The sequence below is a fragment of the Gopherus flavomarginatus genome, chromosome 5 (assembly GCF_025201925.1).
Source record: "Gopherus flavomarginatus isolate rGopFla2 chromosome 5, rGopFla2.mat.asm, whole genome shotgun sequence".
Lineage (NCBI taxonomy): Eukaryota > Metazoa > Chordata > Testudines > Testudinidae > Gopherus > Gopherus flavomarginatus.
Window position 1 is genome coordinate 36,100,527 of NC_066621.1, and position 14,826 is coordinate 36,115,352.

Below are 14,826 nucleotides of genomic sequence, written 5' to 3' on the forward strand. Positions count from 1 at the left end.
TGAGGGCGCCAGCCCTGGCTACAGGACCGGTGTAACCACTAGGAGAACTAGGCGGCCGCCTAGGGTGCAAAGTTTTAGGGGCACCAAAAAGCAGTGCCCCAATTTTTTTTACACTACAGTGGAGTCACATCTTACACAGGGGTTAGGTTTTAAGGTCAGTGTGTAAGAGGAAAATCGCATATAGTGAAAATTACCATAAAGTACAGTACACACAGTATATACCGTATACACTGTATACACTAGAGGTGGGATGTGAGCCAATTTTTTTTTAATGGGCTATGGGTCCCAGCCATCGCTGAACCCACTACAGGTCTGGGGTTCCATCCGCCAGCTCCTGCCAGCCGGGGTCCCAGCTGCTGACCTCATTCAGCCAGCTCAGCCCACTGCCAGCCGGGGTCCCAGCTGCTGACCCCACACAGCCTGTTACCAGTTGAGATTCCAGCTGCTGACCCCACTCAGACCACTCAGCCTGCTGCCAGCTGGGGTCCCAGCCGCTGACCCCACTCAGCCCACTCAGACCACTGCTAGCCAGGGTCTCAGCTGCTGGCCCTGCTCAGCTTCCTGCCAGCCAGGGTGAATGGAACCCCAGACCATCAGCAGGCTGAGCGGGGCTGGCCGCCGGGACCCCAGACTGGAAGTGGTACCAATTGCTTAGTTGCTCAGCCCGCTGCCGGTCTGGGATTCCGTCCACCAGTTCCTGGCAGCCGGCCTGGGATTCCGGTCTGGGGTTCCATCCACCAGCTCCTGCCAATCGGGGTCCCGGCTGCCGGCCCACTCAGCCTGCTGCCAGCCGAGTGAACGGAACCCCAGGCTGGCAGCGACATAAGATGTGACTCCACTCCATTCATTTTTTAAAGTTTATAATAAGCGAAGATCCAGGGAGAGGGGAGGGAGAGGGGAAGGGGGGGGCACAAGGTGGATGTTTCGCCTAGGGTGCAAAATATCCTTGCACCAGCCCTGTTCGGCTACCCAGTGCCCGCTCATTCCATCTGGGTGCAGGGTCCATCTGTGCAAGGCACAGGGACTGATTTTTGTCATCTGCTCACCATCCCTGGCTCAAAGAACATGACCCAGAGGCCTCACCCTATGCCCCATCAGAGCCTCCCCATGGAAGCTAGTAGGGTTAATGACCCCCAGCACCTCCCTGATAACCCTGCAGGGGGGCAATCAGAAATCCAGGCACTACTGCTCCCCTCCTCTGGGAAAGGGGGCCAGCTCAGCAGAGGGTCTGTCCAGGAGGGTGGCTGCTATCCATCCCTGCACCCACGCTAGTCATTGTTCCCCTGTGCTGCTTGCCTGCCCTGTTCCAAGGTTACCCCATTGGGAATCAGGCCCCATAACTGCCCCCAGGGAGAGGTGATCTGCCCCTGGGGGAAACGGACAGGACTGGAGGGGGTAGGGATGGAGTGTCAGGGAGAGAGAGACTTTGCCTAGAGTGGAGGGAGGGAAGGGACGGCTCCCTCTGACTGCCACAGCACACAGCTGCAGCCTGATGGGCCTGGACATTGCCATGACATGCAGCTCATGGCACTGGGGCTTGGGCTCTGCCCCCAGTGCCCCTCTGCTCAGACTGGTACCAACAGGCTGAGACCCAGCAGAACTTGTCTCCTTGGTCAGGGATCTCCCCAAGACCTGACTCTGAGGCTGGGAGAAGATATTCCCTCTCTCATGTTGGCACAGTGCCCACCAGTACCAAATTGTACCATCTGTCCCTGAGATGGAGACCATGGGCAGGGCCACCTGGGCATCAGTCACACGCTCCCGGGTCATATCCAGCCCCTCAGAGCAAGACAAGGCTGCAGGACCAGCCAGGCAGGGTCCGGTGCCAGCTAATTAGTGCCATTAATGAAGTGTGAGTCTCAGTCCCCCCTGCAACCTGCCACCAAAGGCTGGGAGGTCACCCATGGGAAGGGGGGATAAAGTAGGACCTACCCGAAGTGTCTGCAGCGAGAGTCAGGCAGGGGTTAGGATGGAGTGAGCCCCCGCCTGGTGTCCAATTGCTGCCCGGTCTGTGGAGAAGGAGGAAAGCCAACAGGAGCAGGACGCTGATTTATCTCGATGGCAAAGGAGGAAGAAGCAGGGGAGGGGTGGGAGGTGGAAGCACATGGAGTGAGCCAGTGGGGAGGGGAGGCAGATACCATCTAACCCTGTGGCAGTCCAACTAGCGCTTGCCACAGCCCACCTCCAGGCCCCACCCCCAAGTCTCAGGCCCTTTGGGCCCAGTCGGGTCGGGAAGAGCTGACGTCCAGCCTGGGATCCTGCCCTCACCTGTCCAGCTAGCTTCACCCATGGCTGCAGACTCTGTCAAGTGAAAGCCCAAGGATGGCCCCTAAGGACAGGGACAGGGCACCTGCCATCTCGGGGTGGGGAATTCACAGGGTTAGGAGTGCATGTCTGCAGGGACAGTCTGTTGTGACCAAGTGTCTTGTCTGGGAGAGTTGGGGAATAACATGAGTTAAGAGGCAGTGTCTCCTAGTGGATAGAGCACTGGACTGGGAGCCAGAAGACCTGCTCTGTCCTTGACCTACTGGGTAACTAGGATCAAGTCACTTCTCAGCCCTGCACCTCATTTTCCTCTCCCACCCTGTTTCTGGGTGGTCTGTTAAGACTGTAAGCTCTTTGGGGCAGTGGCTGTCTCACAGGATGATTGTACAGCACCCAGCATGGGGGAAGGGAGGGATGGGATGGGACTGATCTCAGATGGGTCCTGGAGGTGCTGCCGGTCTGCCGCCTGCTCCTCTCCTCTCCTTTGGGGGTCCTGAGGGCGGTGAGTTAAGATTTGCCACCCTAGCAGGTATGTGGTTAAAGAAAACTGCCGACCAGCAAGACTGGGAAACCGCAGCTGCAAACGCTGCCTGGCTACAAAGCCTAGGGCAAAATTGGGGCAGGAGGTTTTGATCACTGTCAGGGATTGGCTCCAGGTGATAAGTGTGGGGTTAAACAAGGGAGTTGGCCCTGGCCCGGGGAGCACGCTGATCTGAGTTGCGGGCTGAGAGCAGAGGGAGAAAAGGAAGAGAAAAAACATGTGTTGCTCAGCAACCAGTGATAGAGAGAGGCATGCTGAGATAGGGTTATTTTGGGGAGAAAATGTGGGTTTGGGTTAAAGGAAGAGAGAGCATTTCTGAGAATCAGATCCTGGTGTGTGGGTGTGTGGGTGGGTGAGGGGGAGCAGATGGGTTTGGTAACTGAGCAGTCAAAGGGAAGCTCAGCCCGCAGGATCCTCGCTTAGTGCCTGTTAGAAACCGCGGCTGCAGGTGGGGGGACAGCAGTGCAATGAGACCAGGTTTCTCTCAGAGTTTGCTCCACCCCCCAGTATTTGGGGCCTTGCCGGGTTATTTCCAGCTGCATTTCCCTGGTGCAGTCCTGTTTATTTACTGAATTCTCTCACAGTCCTGTGCTCCTGCACCAGCAGGAACAATCAGGGCCGGCGCTACCATTTAGGCAGTCTAAGCAATCGCCTAGGGTGCCAGGATTATTGAAGAAGTGGCAGACGGCTCCGGTTGACTTGCCGCAGGCATGCCTGCGGAGGGTCTGTTGGTCCACAGCTCCGGTGGAGCTGCCGCAGGCATGCCTGCGGAGGGTCGGCTGCTCCCATGGCTCTGGTGGACCTCCAGCAGGCATGCCTGCAGCAGCTCCACCGGAGCCACGGACCAACGGACCCTCCGCAGGCATGCCTGCGTCAGCTCCACCGGAGCCACGGACCAACGGACCCTCCGCAGGAATGCCTGCGGCAGCTCCACCGGAGCCGCGGGATCAGCGCGGGGGGCGGAGAAATGGCCGTGCGTCTAGCTCGCAAGAAACCCTGGCGCCGGTCCTGGGAACAATCAGCAGCTGACTATTTCCTTGCTCAGAAATCCCGAACCCTGAATCTCCAGCCAGTCCTGTGTCCCAAGGAGCTCAGCTCCTCACATCCATGCTCACAACTTGTGCCCTTGCTGTCTGATGCCTTTCTGCCTTGTAGCCTATAGGATTAACCTGCTTGCTTGCATATATATATATCTTTTCTTATAGTTGAAGTATATGGTTTATTGTAATAGGTTTATAGATTTATATTAAAGTAGGTTCTGCTGTAATACAAAGGACCTACAGGCCATATCCTGTAGGTTGAGTTAAGGTAAAGTTAGCATATGTCTGGGACCTTTCACCCAGATAGCAAAGTCAACACACACACATGTCTGGGACCTTTCACCCAGATAAATAGATAATGGTAGAATGGCATAGGGGGTTTCCAAGTCTGTACCCACAAACTTAACAGGTATACCACAAGGAAAGAACAGGGAAACAAAAATAACATATGTGTGTATATTCTAATATCATTAATATGTATGTACATGTCATCAATATGTACAAACATACTAGTATATGGAGTTAGTGTACCCTAACATTTTTGTGGGTAAGCAATGAAGTTTGGGCATAAAAGGAGGGTCCAAACACCTGTGCCCTATAAAAGATGGCCTTGCTAGAGAGGCTTTGCTTGTTTTCCTTAGAGCTTTCTACGTTCCAAGGGAACTAGGAAAAGCTTAGTTTCCCTAAGATTTTGTTCTTAGTTTGGTTTATTAGGTTTTAATTTTACATTAGTTAGTTTAAGTTAGTTAAGTAAACTGTATGTTAGCTTTGATAGTTCTTAGCTCTAGTTTCTTCTAAGATTTGCACCTCTCACTCAAGAATTAAGAAACCTGAATGTCCAGAGGTGAGGCTGCTCCTGTGTCTCTCACCACCAGGTTATCAAGAAAGGGTCTGAGTATATTAATCAAAGCTTTGTGGCATATAATACCACATGTATCTTTTAAATAGCAGTAATACAATTGTAACTTTGTAACTCTGATTATTTTACTATTTAATTACTATGTCATTTATCTTAATAAAATGTCTTTAAGGCTATATCTGTCTCAGCGTGAGCTTCCTGTCATGCCTCTGAGGGTCCTTTGTAAAGTCTGTGAAGCCTGATTCGGGACAAGAACCTTATTATCTTCTGATCAAACAGATTGGAGAGCCTAAAACCCATACTATCCAAATTAATATTATTAACCTCCTAATCAGGCAAGAGACTGGTGAGGTGGCCAGGAGACTCGGGGAGTGTGTGACAGGGATTTTCAGGGATTCCAGGCATCTTTAGATCCCTGAGAATCTCATCTGAGGCATTAGTAAAGAGTTAGAGTTAGAGAGCAAGATTGTATGTCTTACTCACTCTTAAGGAATCTGATTTCTTTTGACTTCTTCTTGGTAGTGTTCCCAGTATTTCCTGTTATGTACTGTGGTTTGACTTAGAGTTTTAGCTTAGAGGTTTTAAATTTAATCTTATAAGATAAAGATTAATAGTGTTATTATTTAAAGTGATACGTGGGTTTAGGGGACTTTGTTAAAGGTTGAAGTTATAACGAATGGTACCAATGAGATATTAGCAGTAGCATCGGGTCCAATGACCCACGCTTGTGCTGGCAGGAAACTTGATAGATCTATGTATTAATTGCCACCAAGAGGGTGCAATAACTCAGTTGTATGGTTTGAGCTACCTTATTTCAGTCCCCATAACTCTCCCAGGCTGCACCTCTGATCCACCTGCCTCAGTTTCACCCAGCTGTTTGGCAGATCCTAACAGAGGAAAGAGACCTCTCGATCAGCTCACTCCATCCTAACCCCTGCCTGGCTCTTGCTGCAGACATTTCAGGTAGGTCCTACTTTAGCCTCCAGATACAGGAAGCAGGAGAGGAAGCATGTTGCTGGCAGAAGTGAGTGGATGTCAGCTTAAAATTGCTGGATGGCTATAAATCAGACCATGGTCGGCTGTTGGAAAGAATAAAAAAGTTGGAAAAGGTAGAAGATTTGTTAGAGAAAGACAAAGAATCGGTTCCCATCCCTATTGGCATGGTGGAACCAATGGAAATATTGAAACCTGCAGGGCCAATTACTAGAAGTAGGGCAAAAAAGTTAGTTCAGACTAAGGTTATGTCTACACTATGAAATTAGGTTGATTTAACAGAAGTCAATTTTTTTAGAAATCTATTTGATAAAGTCGATTGTGTGTGTCCCCATGAAGCGCATTAAGTCAGTGGTGTGCACCCACAGTACTGAGGCTAGTGTTGACTTTTGGAGTGTTGCACTGTGGCAGCTGTCTCACAGTTCTCGGAGTCTCCGGTGCCCATTGGAATTCTGGGTTGACCTCCCAATGCCTGATGGGGCAAAAACGTTATTACAGGTGGTTCTGTGTACATGTCGTCAGGCCCTCTCCTTCCCTCCCTCCGTGAAAGCAATGGCAAAAAATTGTTTCTCACATTTTTTCCTGGGTTACTGGTGCAGATGACATATCACAGCAAGCATGGAGCCCGCTCAGCTCACTGTCACCATATGTCTCCTAGGTGCTGCTGGCAGACGTGGTACTGCAGTGCTACACAGCAGCATCCCCTTGCCTTGCCTTGCAGACAGCAGACAGTGCAATACAACTGCTAGCTGTTGTTGTCATCCCGTGGGTGCTCCTGGCCAACCTCATTTAGGTTGGTTGGGGGCATCTGGGCAGATGTGGGTGCTCCTGGCCGGCCTCGGTGAGGTCAGTTGGGAACGCCTGGACAAAAATGGAAATGACTCCTGATCATTCTCTTCTTTAAGTTTCGTCTAATGGAGATTCAGTCCTGCTTGGAATATCATGCCAGCTGGAGGCTTCTGCCTCAGGCTGCTCTCCCAGTTGGCAGCACCATGCGGTCATGCCTACCCCAGCCTACCCCTTGCTCTCATGGCTCTTGAAGCCTGGACAGTAGTAAGGAACAGTTCAACTATAGGCTGAGCAAGTGCATAATGGTGATAGAATGTGCCTTTGGACATTTAAAAGCTCGCAGGTGCAGTTTATTGACTCAATTAGACCTCAGTGAAACCAAAATTCCCACAGTTATTACTACTTCCTGTGTGCTCCACAATAAAACTATGAGAGTAAGGGGGAGACATTTATGGTGGGGTGAGAGGTTGAGGCAAATCACCTGGCCACTGATTATGCACAGCCAGACACCAGGGTGGTTAAAAGAGCACAGCAGGGCGCACTGTGCATCAGAGAAGTTTTGAGCAGGGGGGTTGAACTAGATGATCTCCTGAGGTCCCTTCCAACTCTGATATTCTATGATTCTATGAAAACCAGTTTCATGACTGGCCAGGCTACGGTGTGAAAATTCATCTCCTTGATGAAAACCCCTCCCCCTTGGTTCACTCTACTTTCCTGTAAGCCAACTGCCCTCTCTTCCCCCCTTCGATCTCCACTTGCAGAGGCAATAAAGTCATTCTTGTTTCAAATTCATGCATTTGTTGTGGAAAATTGACCACACGGTTGATTTTAGATCAGACAGCCTGAGGCTCCTTTATTTTATACAAGCATATATGCCGGGAGAGACAGCATAGCCCCACACAAGAGGCAGGCTGCTCTGTTTTCTACAAATTTTACCATGCTTATAAAGGTTAAAACCGCAAAATGTAACATGCTGGTTACACGTTATTTGCCTTATTTGGAATATAATGTTGATAACAAGCAAATTGACCAATTAATTTTCCATCTATGGCAGAGCCCCAATTTTCCATCTATGGCTTTTCCTGTTATTGTCTTTGCCAGTCAAGTCTGCGGTTTGACTGTTCTAATACCTTTTCTGTAGTCCTGACAGCAAGCTCAGCTGTTGTAACTTAACAGATCTCCTGGTTCCCCTTTATCCAATTCCAGTTCCTCTTTTTGGGGCCCTGACCCCCTTTCTATCCCTGTATGCCCCTTATACAGACAAACAAGCTAAGCAGAAGCTCTACATTTTGCTTTTAGCTAAAGGCTTAAGGCCTACAGGGAAAAGGCTTCAGGCCTACAACAAGGGGAGGGTTGACTTTTCCCTGTTACATTCTTTATTAATTTGTCACATAAATGGGGGGGATAACTGTCAAGGTAACCCAGGAGGGGTGGGGAAGGAGGGAAGCACAGGAGTGGGGTCGTTGTAGAGGCACCCCCTAGAATGGCATGCAGCTCCTCATAGAAGCAGCATGTCTGGGGCTCTGCTGCAGGTCACTGTTATAACCTCTGTCCTTCATGCCCTTGGAGATTTTTTCAAATATTCCGGCATTTCGTCTTTTGGAACGGAGTTTGGATAGCACAGATTCTTCTCCCTATATAGCGATCAGATGCAGTACCTCCCGTTTGGTCCATGTTGGAGCTCTTTTACAATTCTGGGACTTCATGGTCACCTGTGCTGATCAGCTTGCGACGCTCGCCAAACAGGAAATGAAATTCAGAAGTTTGCAGGGCTTTTCCTGTCTACCTGGCCAGTGTATCTGAGTTGAGAGTGCTGTCCAAAGTGGTCACAATCCAGCACTCTGGGATAGCTCCCAAAGGCCAATACCATCGAATTGCGTCCACACTACCCCAAATTCAACCCAGCAGGGTTGATTTCAGGCTAATCCCCTCATCGGGGAAGAGTACAGAAATCAATTTTAAGAGCCTTTAAGTTGACAAAAAATGGCTTCATCATGTGGACAAGTGCAGGGTTAAATCGATCTAGCACTGCTAAATTTGACCTAAACTTGTAGTGTAGACCAGAGCTAATACAGTATCTTTAGGAGCGGAGTTGGAGATTAAGTGTGAGCTTCCTGTCATGCCCCCGAGGATCCTTTGTAAATTCTGTGAGAGAGTTAAAAGAGGAAGCTAGCAGTGTGGAAGCTACTAGCAGTCTGCAGATAGAAAAAGGAAGTCCCAGGGCAGCATCACAAAAGATGGAGTTGAGTGTCATCCTAGAGGCGGAGACTAATGATGTAAAGAATGAGATGAGCAGAGCAAAGGGGGAGGAAATATCCTCTCCTCTGTTAGTGTCCGTCTCTGATAGTAAAGAGGGAGTGCCTTTAGTGATTGTTCAGGGACTAGAAGATGCTATGTCACAAGTGACACAAGTTGCTGGTGCCTGTGATGTAGTAATCTCTAGATTACAACAGAGAGAGATACAACAACCAAGGGATGCAATTCCTGCTCCTCCACCCAATGTTACATTGGCACCATATAGATCAAGAGTCCCAGTCCCTTTGAGTAGACATGTATTGGCATTTGAGCTATCATCAGCATTGCCTAGGTCCCTAGAATTTCATGGACCCTCTACATCCCCTTGGCATATGCCGGTATCACCTGATGTACGGGTAGAACACCCTACTACACCAGATCTTAATGGACTGAGAGATATCCTGCATCAGTGTGGAAATGCTTTGAGTGCAGGATGTAGAGGTTTTATGGAAAGTTACCCTGCTCATCCAGGATTATTTCCAGAGGAAAGTTCTGATAGCTCTGATGAGGAAAATGTGGATTTGGGTAGAAAATATCAAAACATAAGAATTATAGATTCAAACTCAGATAGAAGCTCAAATCCCGATCTGAAGAGAAGATCCTCAAATTCTAATTCTGATTGCCCTGTAGCAGTTGTTACAGATATTAAGACCCTAGATCTGGTAGCTAAGCAAGTAGGAATAATGGAGAATTCTTTGGTTGCAATGCATGCACAACGTGTACAAAAAACAGCAAAAGTGGTTTACCAAGGGAAGACTGGATTAAAATCTTACAACTCACAGTAAATCAAGCATTATGGAGTACTTTGCCACCTGAGTTTAGAGTAGGAAAGAGATCTTTTAAAGACACAGTAGCCCTATTGAAACATAATCAGCAAGCTGGAGTGGCCATCCTGTCTAACTTAAAGCAGAGACCTAATGAGTCCCCACATCAGTTTCACCTGCAGTTAAGTGCAGCATGGCATAGTCACATGAAAGAGGAAACATATGAGCCACCACACATTAGTTTGGTGGTCAATAACTCTTCCCCACTTACAGGAAAAGGTTAACATGCATATGTGACATTATTGACATAATCTGGGACCATATAGAACACGGTTGCAACCAAAGTTCTGTAGTGGCACCAAATCTTGTATAAAGGGGGTCAAATGAGGTGTCTAAGACCAAGTTATAGGTTGCTGGTTATAATTATGCTGTCTGTATGCATGTGTCATTTTTGTAGTTGAAGTTATAAATGTTGGCTATATCCTGTCTGTATTTCAAACTTATGCTATGCTTCTGGATAACATCCAAGACAAGTTGGTGTTAGCTTTGCCTAGCCTGCTTGATGGCCCATTAAGAACCATCAGCTATACAAATGACCCATTGAGAGAAGGCAGATATGCCTTATAACTCCGCAAAGTATGCAGGAACTTCCCCATGTGACTCTAGACTCCATTTTGCTGTAATTTTCCACAGTAAGAACAAAGAGGTGTTCTTACACCTGGAAAAGACTATAAAAGGCTGATGCCTCATCTCCATCTTGTCTTCAATCCTGCTTCTTACCTCTGGAGGGACTTTGCTACAAATGGAAGCTCTACACAAAGGACTGAATGACTGATCCCACCTGGGGATGTACTCCAGAGACTTATTTTGAACCTGCAGTTTATTCTATCACTGCTACAAGCATGAACCAAGAACTTTGGCATTACTGTATGTAATTGATTCCATTTAACCAATTCTAGCTCTCATAGATATCTTTTCCTTTTATGAATAAAACTTTAGATTTTAGATTCTAAAGGATTGGCAACAGAGTGATTGGTGGGTAAGATCTGATTTCCAACTACGCCACTGTAACAATGCAGTTCTGGCAGGGCCGGTGCAAGGATGTTTCACACCCTAGGCAAAACTTCCACCTTGCGCCCTCCCCCATCCCTGAGCCCCCACCCTGAGGTGCCCCCGCCGCAGCAGCTCCCCCACTCTGCCCTGAGGTGGCCTCCAGTGGCAGCTCCCCACCCTCCGCCCTGAGGACCCCCTTGCCCCAGCTCACCTCTGCTCTACCTCCACCCTGAGCATGCCATCACTGCTTCACTTCTCCCGCCTCCCAGGCTTGCGGTGCCTAAGCTGATTGGTGCCACAAGCCTGGGAGGCAGGAGAAATGACGCAGCTCACCCCTGCCTCACCTCCTCCCCGAGCATGCCATCGCTGCTTCACTTGTCCCACCTCCCAGGCTTGCAGAGCCAATCATCTAAGGATCTGCAAGCCTGGGAGGCAGGAGAAGTGAAGCAACCACGGCGTGCTCAGGGAGAAGGCGGGGCAGGGGTGAGCTGGGGTGGGGAGTTCCCCCCCTTACTTGCTGCAGATGGTCCTCCCCGCGCTCCCCTGCCCCAGCTCCCTCTGCCTAAATGCTGGCAGCGACCAAGGCAGCCAAAGATCCAGCTGCCGCAGTTGCTGCCAAAGAAAATGGCACCCCCCCCAAAGCCTAGTGCCCTAGGCGACTGCCTAGGTCACCTAAATCATTGCACCAGCTCTGAGTTCTGGCAGGACCCAACTGAGAGTGCCAATTCAGGACAAATTGCTTAAAACAGGGCAGTTACAGCCCAAGTCTGGGGTTTTTCCACCTCTAAGGCAAACCAAACCACCCAGACAAAGAAGACCCCACTGGCTAACCACAAGTAACACAAGCAATCTCCTTAGACACTGCAGTTTCCCAGTATCAGCCCCAGTGCCACTTGTTATGGGGACAAATGGTTATGAAAACCAATACCCCAATAAAGAAAAAAAAGGGTTCTCTCAATCCCAAAGAATCAAGCCCCAGACCCAGGTCAACCTACAAATGAGACTGGACCTTCGAGTGGGCGTGCCTCCGACAGGGTCATGCATTTGGACCCCATGTAGGGGCCCGGGCCTGTGTTCCTTTCTTTTCAGATGCTGCCCAGAACAGTTCACACCTGCAGAGATCCAAGTCAGCACCTCCCCACAGAGATGAGGACTCAGTTGTAATAATGTTTAAGATAGTGCAGCAGATGCTTAAAGCTCAACAACAGAATATCCGGAAACTCTAAGCACGCGTGAATGAGCTAATGATGGAGGACCAAGGCCCAGCACCCTCAAACCGTCCGGTGGTCTCCGTAGACCCATTTCCTACTTTTCTATGGACAGACTCTCCTCCTCCAGAGTTGGCTGGCTCCAAAGAGATAGAATGAGAACCTGTAGATTATTTGTCTGCATACTCTACAAATTACTCAGCAAGACGCCAACCGACCCCAACTGTAGTCATAGCCCCTTTAGGCAGGGATGCAAGTGGGAGACCCCCAGAATCTTCAGCGGTAGGAGGCAGCCACAGGAATTTTATTATAAAATCTGAGGCAGTGATTAGCATTATCCCTGTCAAGGTTCCTAGATCCTCTTCTGTGTCATCAGGGCGTACAAAAACACTTTCAACTTTTGCAAGCAATCAGGTTGTTACCATACGTTCTAAACTGACTGAAGTACAGATAGGTCACCTAAGAAAAGTTCATACCTTTGCATTAATGAAATTAGCAGACCCAAGTAATTGCTTATTGGAAACTGATTTATTATACAAACAGGAATGTGTTCTTGATTTGGTTAACCAATTGTTGTGTCTGACTGTAGAACAGGCAAAGGATGACTCACAAGTAATCATACCTGAGTGTGGCATGGTGTCTCCAGTGGAGGACCCTGACCCTGAGAGGTATGATTTGAACAAAATAGTGGCTAATCATACAGCCCAACCTGACTTACTGGCTGTACTTCACAAGCATGCAGATGCCTTTGCTAAACACAAACATGATTGTGAATGTATAGCAGTCACAATTGTAGTGGAAGGAGGAAATATATCAGCCCAAAAACAATATCCTTACCCAGACCATGCAAACTCATACATAGGAAAGACTATCAAGTCTTTATTAACATAGGGAGTACTACTAGATGCACTTCCACTTCTAATTCCCATATTTGGCCTGTGAAGAAACCAAATGGTTCTTGGCATCTCACGATTAATTACAGATTCCTGAATCAAGTCACTCCCACTTGTGCCCCTACAGTGGCCAAGATGCCAGATGTAATCAAGTCCTTTGATCCAGAGGCCACATGGTTTACTGTCCTTGACATCAGTAACAGCTTTTGGACATTACCATTGGCCCACATTTCACAGTACCGTTTTGCATTTAGTTTCCAGGGGGCCAATATTCCTGGACAAGTTTACCCCCAGTTTAAAAATTCTCCAGTTTTATTCCATGCGCAAATGAGGTGGGTACTGTCGCAATTTTCTAAACCAACTGTTCTGTTTCTGACATTTGTTTGGCAACACGGACCAAGAAGGAGCATCTGGGAAGGCTTAAGGAGCTCTTGCAGATCCTAAGGAAGCACGGCTAAAATGCAATCCAGCCAAGGCACAGCTAATGGCCAACAGTGTTTCTTTCTTGGGCCTCACCCTGACAAAATGGGGCAGAACCCCGGCGCAACAGAAAGTGGATGAAATCCAAACATTGCCTTTGCCACGGGACCCAACGGCTTTAAAATCCTTTTTGGGTTTAACTGGGTACCATAGGGATTTCATTCCCAATATTGCTTCCATTGCAGGTCCCTTGTACCAACTGTTAAAGAAGAGTGTCCAGTGGAAATGGAATGAGCAACACACAGAAGCAGTATCCCAACTGAAACAGGCCATTGTCAAGGCTCCAGTGTTGATCACTCCAAATCCTGAGACACCCTATCACCTGGAGGTAGTGGTGAGTGTTAATGCATTAGCGGCTGTGGCTTCACAAGACAGACATGGGAAAATCAGACCTGTGGCCTATGCCTCATGTTTAATGTTATCAATTGAACTTAAGTATGACAATTATGAAAAGCACCTATTGGCAACCAGTTAGGCCACACAACACTTTTCTAATTGGCCTCAGCCCGATCATGTTACACTCATCGCACACTCCCCTTCAGTTCTTACTGTCCAACAGGGTAAAAGATGGGCAAGTCTCAAATGCTCACCTAGCCAACAGGGCATTGCTGAGGCAAGGAAAAGATATTGCAGTAAAACCTTTTAGGACACTATCTTTGTTACCAACTGCCCTACTGTACCAAGGGAGCCACATGTGTGTCCCAATCTTGATCAATTGGATCTAAGGGAGGAGGAAAAACAAAAGCTTCTCCGACCATTGATCCAGGAGATAGATTTTGTTTAGAGGTTTGCTGACTGTTCTAGTTATTACCATCAAGGCAAACCTTATATCGCGTTTGGAGTCTATGCAGTTCCTCCTGAGGAAAAAGGAGAGCCTTGGGAAAAGGGATATTCATGCATTTCACATTCAGCTCAATATGCTGATTTAGCAGCGGTGGCTTGTGAATTGGAGTACTGTCTGCAGTTCTTCATCATTACCACATACCAAAGTATCTGTCCGTTTTCAGACTCTGCATGGGTATGCAATTCTCTTACAGAGTTTCTACCATGCTGGGAGACAAATAGGTTCACATCTTCTAATGGCTCACCTATTAGGTATGCATCGCTGGTGAAATATATCCACTGGTTAGCAGTAACAATCACTGTCCCAGGGTGGCCAATTAAAGTTAAAAAAATAAAAGCTCACTGGAAATTAGAACCCTTTGCTACAAAAAATGGGAAGGTTGATAAATTAGCCCCAAAAGGAGCCCAATTAGGGGATTCTGGAAAAAAAAATCAGAAATATTCTATTACTACCCAAATGCCCTATTGCCACAACTAAAGTTGTACAGGCTGACATACCACATTTAAAAGAAATGCAAAAATCAAATAAAGACATAGTAAAAGTAATCCAAAAGCTTTCCAAGGCACAAGAAGGGTCGCTAACAGTGGATCCTTTGTACAGAAGATATGAGCAGCATTTGCAGGTAGCGGATGGAGTTCTCATGTATACAGGAGGTCCTTTCCCTGTGTGGGTAGTTCCAGCTCACTTACAGAGGGAAATGATGTACATGGTTCATGACACTCCTACAGGAGGACACCAGGGAGTGGACAAAACTGTCCAGCATCTTGCATCTGTGGAATGGTGGCCACTTCTTAGGATGAAT

The 14,826-nt window shown here is 48.1% G+C and overlaps 1 protein-coding gene across 1 annotated transcript in view; it reads right to left on the reverse strand.

Moving 5' to 3' along the window:
- Positions 1-2,007, reverse strand: part of GPR152 (G protein-coupled receptor 152) — a 118,921-nt gene extending 116,914 nt beyond the window's left edge. Inside the window, exon 1 of the mRNA XM_050956388.1 lies at positions 1,933-2,007. The gene's annotated coding sequence lies outside the window, so the exon portion shown is untranslated. The remainder of the gene's footprint in view (positions 1-1,932) is intronic.
- Between the last annotated feature and the right edge of the window lie 12,819 nt (positions 2,008-14,826).